This window comes from Malurus melanocephalus, unplaced genomic scaffold, assembly GCF_030028575.1.
Source record: "Malurus melanocephalus ecotype Western Australia unplaced genomic scaffold, MMel_1.1 scaffold_53, whole genome shotgun sequence".
NCBI lineage: Eukaryota > Metazoa > Chordata > Aves > Passeriformes > Maluridae > Malurus > Malurus melanocephalus.
This window is the reverse complement of record NW_026623285.1, coordinates 641,134-648,385: the sequence shown is the minus strand read 5'-3', so window position 1 is coordinate 648,385 and position 7,252 is coordinate 641,134. Positions and strand designations below refer to the sequence as shown.

Here is a 7,252-nt window from a genome sequence, read left to right as displayed (position 1 = left end):
TCTTTTTGTTGAGACCACTTCCTTTTGGGAACCTGTCGTTTTGTCACCAGCTCTATTTTTGAATATTTTTGAATTCTTTACAGAATTCAAGGACCTCATTTTCCCCAGTCCYAATGGTCTGATGTACAATGCATATGATCAGCTCTTGTAATTGGTGACTCTGTCTCATTTCTCTTCATTAATTGCAGGATTCAGGAGGTACCACTTCTGTTTAGTCCAGATGTTACCAAAATTTGCTACCARCCTGTACCAGTTGCAGTTAGTAGCTGGCTTCTAGGCTGAGCTTGATGGTCCAGAAGTTCAACTTTAGACATTCTCTGCCACACACATACACCCAAATATCTGTTCCCTTCAGCTTTCACAATTTAAGCCATTTTTTTTACCTAGGACACACAGGGCAGAAACTTCCTACCTTCTTCACCCAGTGTTAGCTTGGACTAGGATTAAAGGTCTTGGGGCGAATGCTTGAAGACAAAGAGATTCTGAAGTGTATTCTGGCTTGGGGAAACACTGCTGAATCCTACCTGCATTCTTGTGAAAGAAAGAGACTAGTTTGGAATAACTTGTACATTTCTGTCTTCCTTGGCAGAATCCATGAAGGCCACCCTCAGGTTGCTGAGCCAGGTTCAGCAGCACAATTCCACAAAGATAGTMATGAGGGAGGTGTTAGGATAAGCTAGACTAGATAGTACTAGACTTAATAAAACACTGGTAAAACTTGACACCAGCACATGCAAAGAGTAGGCAACTCTGCATTACAGGGCTCTTCAAACTATGTTTAGCTCAATGCAGTAAGCCCTGGAGTGCRTTTTCATGAGAGCACGACTGTATTGACTCCAGATTAAACCCAGCTCACAGGGAGCCTGTGGGGACATCACCATGCTGTGAGCAGTTACCATGACACATAGTTAATTCCCCACCAGCTGACTAGGAGGAGACTGTAATTACTTTGGTTTTGAATGGGTTGTTATAAACTAAAACCCATTTGCCTGTATTTTATGCAAGCTAAAAAAGACAAGAATTAATCTGGTGGCTAGGATGATATTTTACCAGAAATCTGCTCCATTGTATTAAATTGTATTAAAATTTGCAGGTTTCAATGCAGATTTTATTAGRGATTCTTTTGCCTTTTTCTTTCTTCTGTATTTCTAGGAGCTAATTTCCATTTAGTTATTTCAGCTAGATCAGATGGCTAAGCTTCACTTCACTTAAAATGGCTGAAAATTATTTAAGTCTGTTCATTGTGAAAAGAGGCCCCAGAGTGCTGGGCATTCACAACAGAAAACTATTTTTAGTCTGTTTTCTTAAGGAGGTAATGCTTGCTCAGCCAAGATTGTTCACCCATCTACCAATTTAGCTCTAATAACTGTRAACCTCAGACTGATTTCAGGCAGATTTGGCAAATTTGCAAAATTCCTGCAAATTGTACTAAAACCCTGTGGTTAGGTAGAAAAAGCCTGTTATTTCCTTCATGATACAGGAAAAGGAGGAAATACTCAGCCATTTTTCTTCTGGGTGAGAGCAGGCTGACCTGTTCATCTTGTTACTGATTGACCAGACACAGAGCTTGAATTCAGCTACAGCACATCTGGCCTCTTCCCTGCCTGGTAATTATAGGACCTGGCATGAGGTGAGACTATTGTAAGGGAGCTGAGGGATATGTAGGTAAACTTAGCAAGATGAAGGGAAATCCATGGTGATTGAGTTGAGCTTTGTGCGAAACATGTAGGGAAAAATATCTGTAGGAGAGCAAACTTCATTAGTTCTGCCCATGTCATACTGTCTTCTCTTTCCTCTGAAGTTTCTCACTCTGAATTTTTTGTCTTCCATTTATATTCAGAAATCTCACCTGAATGAGTCAACTCTTTTCTGCTGACAGTTTGAGGATACCTGYCATTGCCATTGAGCCTACATTTGTGGAATAAAGACAGTCACCTTTCTGAGCACCTCCTCCCTGAGCTGCCCAGGCTCACAGAAGCTCGAGCAGCACATCCATTCTTTGCCAAATGCATTGGGTCACTTTCCTTCCTTTTATTTTTTTGGGGAGCAGGTGCTGAATATACAACTGACATTGACACTGAGAACCTTTTATGATGACAGTTATGATTTGTCATGTTGGTTATGTCTCGATAATTTTCTTTTAGGTGGGAGATTTCAGGAGTTGAAAGCATAGAGATTTTTAGCAAAAAGGTGCTTTTCAAATTCAAGTTATTCTCAGTCTCATGTAGAAGTGATAGGATGGCTACCTGAGGAGGTGAGAGGGGGGGAAAAGGGAAAAATAGTAGAAAAAATGTTTGGGTCTGCTCTTAAGGTACATGTGAGTCTGGTGAAGRAACAAAAAAGAAAAGAGTGACTAAATAAGGGAGTGGAAATGTCAAAAGCTGCACAAAAAAAAAGCAGTGGGGGATGTCTTTGAAAAATGCCTTTAACTTTCAAGGGCTCTGATGCAGCCTGTAGTTAACTAACAAAATGAAGACCAAAAGAAGGGTGCATGGTATCATATTGTTTTGTTTATTACCTTTCATTTTCTTCTTAAAAATGTTAATAYTTCACTCACTTCTTGACAATTGCTGAACACTTGTCAGATGTCTTGGATGATCTGACAGCATGTATTTGCATCCTGAGCACAACAAATTGATTTGACAGCTAAACTGGACAATTTAAACAAAAAATGGTTACAATCAAGACTACAGTGTATCTTCTCCTTGTCAAAATAAACCCTGAAAAACACTGGTTCATTTGACACAAATATTTCATGCAGCCTCAGAGAAATACTTTGCTCAGAAGGAAAGTAGAAGAAATTATTGTCTAAGCTTCCAACTGTACTGTCCCTGCTTCAGTGAGTAAGCATGAAGTGAGAGCCCAGACCTTCTGTCTAAACAATTATATGGGAATCAAGATTCCCTGACAGGAATTAAGTTTTTTTGGTGGGCTACAACTAATTAAACCCACTAGATTCGTAAAGACATTAAAGCACTKCATCTTCTTGGGAATAGTTTAATCACTGCCAAAGTTAGGGGTTCATTCTTTTCCTATTTTTCTCCAAGGAAATGAAGGAATTTAATCTGCAGGTTTTGGCACAGCTTGTGGCATGGTAGYCCTGTGGCATTCCCCCATGACACATGAACTTCCTTTACAGGAAGGAAGGGGAAGTGGTTCTCATGCTTCTTTTTTCCCCAAGCACTCCAGTTACAACTTCACTTTTTTTTTAATCTGGCCCTTGACAGTTTTTGGGTCTTTTCTTGCTGAAACKCTTTGGCTAGTCAGTTCATATTTGCAAACAGTCTTGAGATGACCGCTACCACACTGGCAGTTTTASTGGTGCTCTTTTAATGGTCTTATTGCCAGTTGTGCTTAGAGCTGCTCTTGGAGATTGCAGTTCAACCAGAGCCCACTGCACTCAAGGGTGCCACAACCTACACGACTTCCAACAAGCCTTATCTTGAACTTTCTTAKTTGGTGTCCTGATTTTGGCTGGGACAGGGTTAATCTCTTCCTAGTAGCTGGTGCAATGCTGTGTTTTGGATAAAGTATGAGAATAATGTYGACAACACACTGGTGTTTAGTAGTTGCTAAGCAGTGCTTTCTCTAAACCAAGGACTTTTCATTTTCCATGTTCTGCCAGTRAGGAGGTGCACACAAGCTGTGAGRGAGCAGCACAGCCAGGGCAGCTGATCTGAACTGACCAAAGGGATATTCCACACCACAGAACATCATGCTYAGTATATAAAATGGGGGCAGTTTGCTGGGAGGGGCAATTGCTGTGCAGAGATGGGCTGGGCATCATTCAGTGTTTCCCTTGAGTTTTATTTCTATCTTTGTTACCTCCCTTTTCCTTATTATTAGTAGTAGTAATAGTAATAATAGTATTACACTTGACTTTTATTTCAATTATGAAACTGTTWTTATTTTAAACCACAATTTTACCCTTTCCCAATTTTCCTCCCTGTCCCACTGGAGTGGGGGATTKTGTGATAACAGTGTGGTACTTGGTTGATGCTGGGGTTAAACCATGACAGTTGGTATTTCATTTACAGTGATATTGCTTCCAAACGTTTACAGTAGCTTTATTAGATCCATCTGCTGTTCTTCATAATCCTCCCAAACTGTGCCAAACCCAAATAATCTGTATCACAAGCAAATTTYACTACCAGACCATTCATCCTTCCAGACTATAAATAATATACAGAACAGTGGCTCCAGCCAGGGTCCTTGGGGCATCCTGCTATTAACCTTTTTCCATTTTAAGAGGCAGTAATTTATTCTAGCTCTTCACAGTCTCTCTCTCTCAGATAGTTTTTAACTCATGATATGACTTTACCTTTCACATCTGATTCTCAAGTTCCTTTACAGCCTCTTTGAAAAAGACTTTATTGACAGCAATTTAAGGCTCTGAATTAATTTTCTCTTCATCCCTCACTAGCCAGTAGTGAATAACATTTTAATACTGAAAWAATGTTTACATCTTGGAAAATAAATGCTCTTCCACCATTAGTAAGTGACTTAATACTGGCTTATCAAAACCAGCACCCATGAGGTGTATTTGCTGTTTTTTCTCCCCCCATTGYTATGACTGTTTGCTTCCAGTCTATAATAGTCCCCCAGCTGCCTCAGAAAGACACCTTTAATTCTTTACCTYAACACTGACTAAAACTCTATAACCTGTGTGATTCCTAAAATCAACATGAGTTCCACTTTAAAGAGCGAATATTATGTTTTTTTCTATTTTCTCCTTGCAAAGTAAATGTTTGCCATAACACATTGCCTTAGCTCTTTGAGGTCAGTTAAACAGCCCATTTAATTCAAAGGCCATTTTTCATTTTGTAGGATGGATTTTTTGAATTCAGATGCTTCTTATTTTAGTTCATAATAGACATCCTTATATCACCTGCTCCCAGTTAYGTAATTTGATTTAATTTCACCTTTTTAAAGATGTCTCCAGGAGTCTTTTGCCTTTATTACTTGTAAAAACCAAGATAACCCTGAGGTAGTTCCCCACAGGTAGTTATTTTCTGCCATTCAATTATACTAATTACTGTGATAATCTCAGACTCTTTAGGCAGAAGAAGACCTTCAGGRTCAACCATTAACCCAGCACTGCAAGGTTCACCTCTAAACCATGTCCCAAAGTGCCACATCTACATGTTTTTTTAAATACCTCCAGGAATGGTGATTCCACCACCTCCCCAGGCAGCCTGTTCCAATGCCTCAAAACCCTTTTGGTGAAGACATTTTTTCTAATATCTAATGTGAACCTTCCCTGGCACAACTTGAAGGTGTTTCCTCTCATTCCATAGTTTGTTGCTTGGGAGAAGAGACTGACCCCTGCCTGGCTACAGCCTCCTTTCAGGCAGTGTGGAGGGTGATAAGGTCCCCCTTGAACCTGCTTTTCTGCAGGCTGAACACCTCCAACTCCCTCAGACACTCCTTGTAGGACTTTTGTTCAGACCTTCCCCAGTTCYGTTGCCCTTCTCTGGACACACTACAGCCCCTCAATGTCTTTCTTGTAATGAGGGGCCCAAAACTGGACACAGGATTTGAGGTATGGCCTCACCAGTGCCCAGTACAGAGGGGCAATCACTGTCCTGGCTCTGCTGGCTGCCCTGTTGCTGCTATGGGCCAGCCTGCCATCGGCCTTCTTGGCYACCTGGGCACATGCTGGYCCATGTCCAKCTGCTGTCCACCAACACTTCCAGGTCTTTTTCCCCTGGRTGACTTTCCAGCCACTCCTTMCCCAGTTTGTRKTGCTGSCTGGGGTTGTTGTGACCYGTTCCATGTCATACCCTTGGCCTTGGCCCATGGATCCAGCCTGTCCAGATCTCCCTGCAGAGCCTGCCTACCCTCCTGCAGATCAACACTCCTGCTGAGCCTGATGCTGTCTGCAGACAGACTGAGGGGGCAGTAAATCTTCTCATCCAGGTCATTGACAAAGATGTTGWACAGGGCTCTCCCCATACTGAGCCCTAGGGGATAATCAGTATTCAGAAACAGATTGGTGTCTTTRCCAAATATTTTCCATCTTCAGTTTTGAATGGAGGACTTGCTGTTTTTAAAGATTAYAAAATACACTTGTTCACCCTTGGTTCCTTCATGTGTACAGACCAATGACCTCAACATTTTTGGTATAATATTTGCTGAACTTTTCAACAGGCTTGTTTTTATTTGGTTGGGTTTTTTGTTTGTTGGTGTTTTTTAAATTCTACTTTGAAACAGCAGCTTATTAAAACAAAAATCTTAACAGCTGATAAATCTCTAWTTGTGCTCAAAAGGAGCTTTTCTAAGTGGCTGACTTTGAAACCTTGTAGTGATTTCTCTTTCCGACATGTCTTCTGGTGGCAGAAAAATTGAAAGGCAGCTGCACATCTCTGTCATGGCTGAGGGCACTGTTAATTGAACTTGTGCTAATTGACTGATCAGCAAGTGGCTGGATTGAGGTGACTGTGATGAACTGGCTCTACCTGGGCTGCAGGTATGTAACCTTCTTTTCATACCTTTTGCTCATGACCTGTATTTGTGTTTGCCCAAGGCGGGCTGTGTGGGAGGTTTGCTTTTCCTCTATTTTACTTTGTCAGCCAGTTRTGTCAAACTGTGGCATTAATGCCATAAATACCCTTGTTCTTCTCTTYCTCAGCAATCACCTTTGAGTTCAATTAAAGGCTCTCATTGCTTTATCATTGCCAAAACTTTCTTAGCCACAGAGACCYATTCCTCATCAGTAAACCCTTAGAAAAACATTGTGGATGAAAGGATGCATTGAGCAATAACCTGTGTGGCCAATCTTCCCTCAATTGCCAWGAGGCAATAGCAGGGGGAGTACTTGTCTTCCCACAGCTCCTGGATTCTCGTCAATATCTCGAGGTGCAAGGGCAAATCACAGCCACTAAACATCTTGATCCATTAGGTGAGGCATCTGACACAAACTCATTGAACTTAAAGGATGATTTTTCCATTGATTTCAACAACTCTAGATGTGGTCTGATGCTGCTGGCTGGAACAGTAATGTTACTTCAAATTAAGCAGAAGATTTAATTTCTTGGACGTTCCTTCTGCTTGGAACCATTGTTGGCCCCTGGCAAAAAAAAAAAAAAAAAAAAAAAAAAAAAAAAAAAAAAAAAAGTCTGTCTGGACTTATTGACTTGTTTTGTGTGGAGCCAGGATTATGATGTCTGGGAAGACATATTTTTGTGTCAAATAAGGTCTACTAGCAGCAGTAAACATAGGAAATAAGCTTACTACTATGCATCTGAACTGT

The 7,252-nt window shown here is 40.9% G+C and overlaps 1 pseudogene; it reads right to left on the bottom strand.

The window, feature by feature from the left end:
• Window positions 1–5,112: 5,112 nt before the first annotated feature.
• LOC130573181 (uncharacterized) lies at window positions 5,113–5,955 on the bottom strand (annotated as a pseudogene).
• Window positions 5,956–7,252: the final 1,297 nt, after the last annotated feature.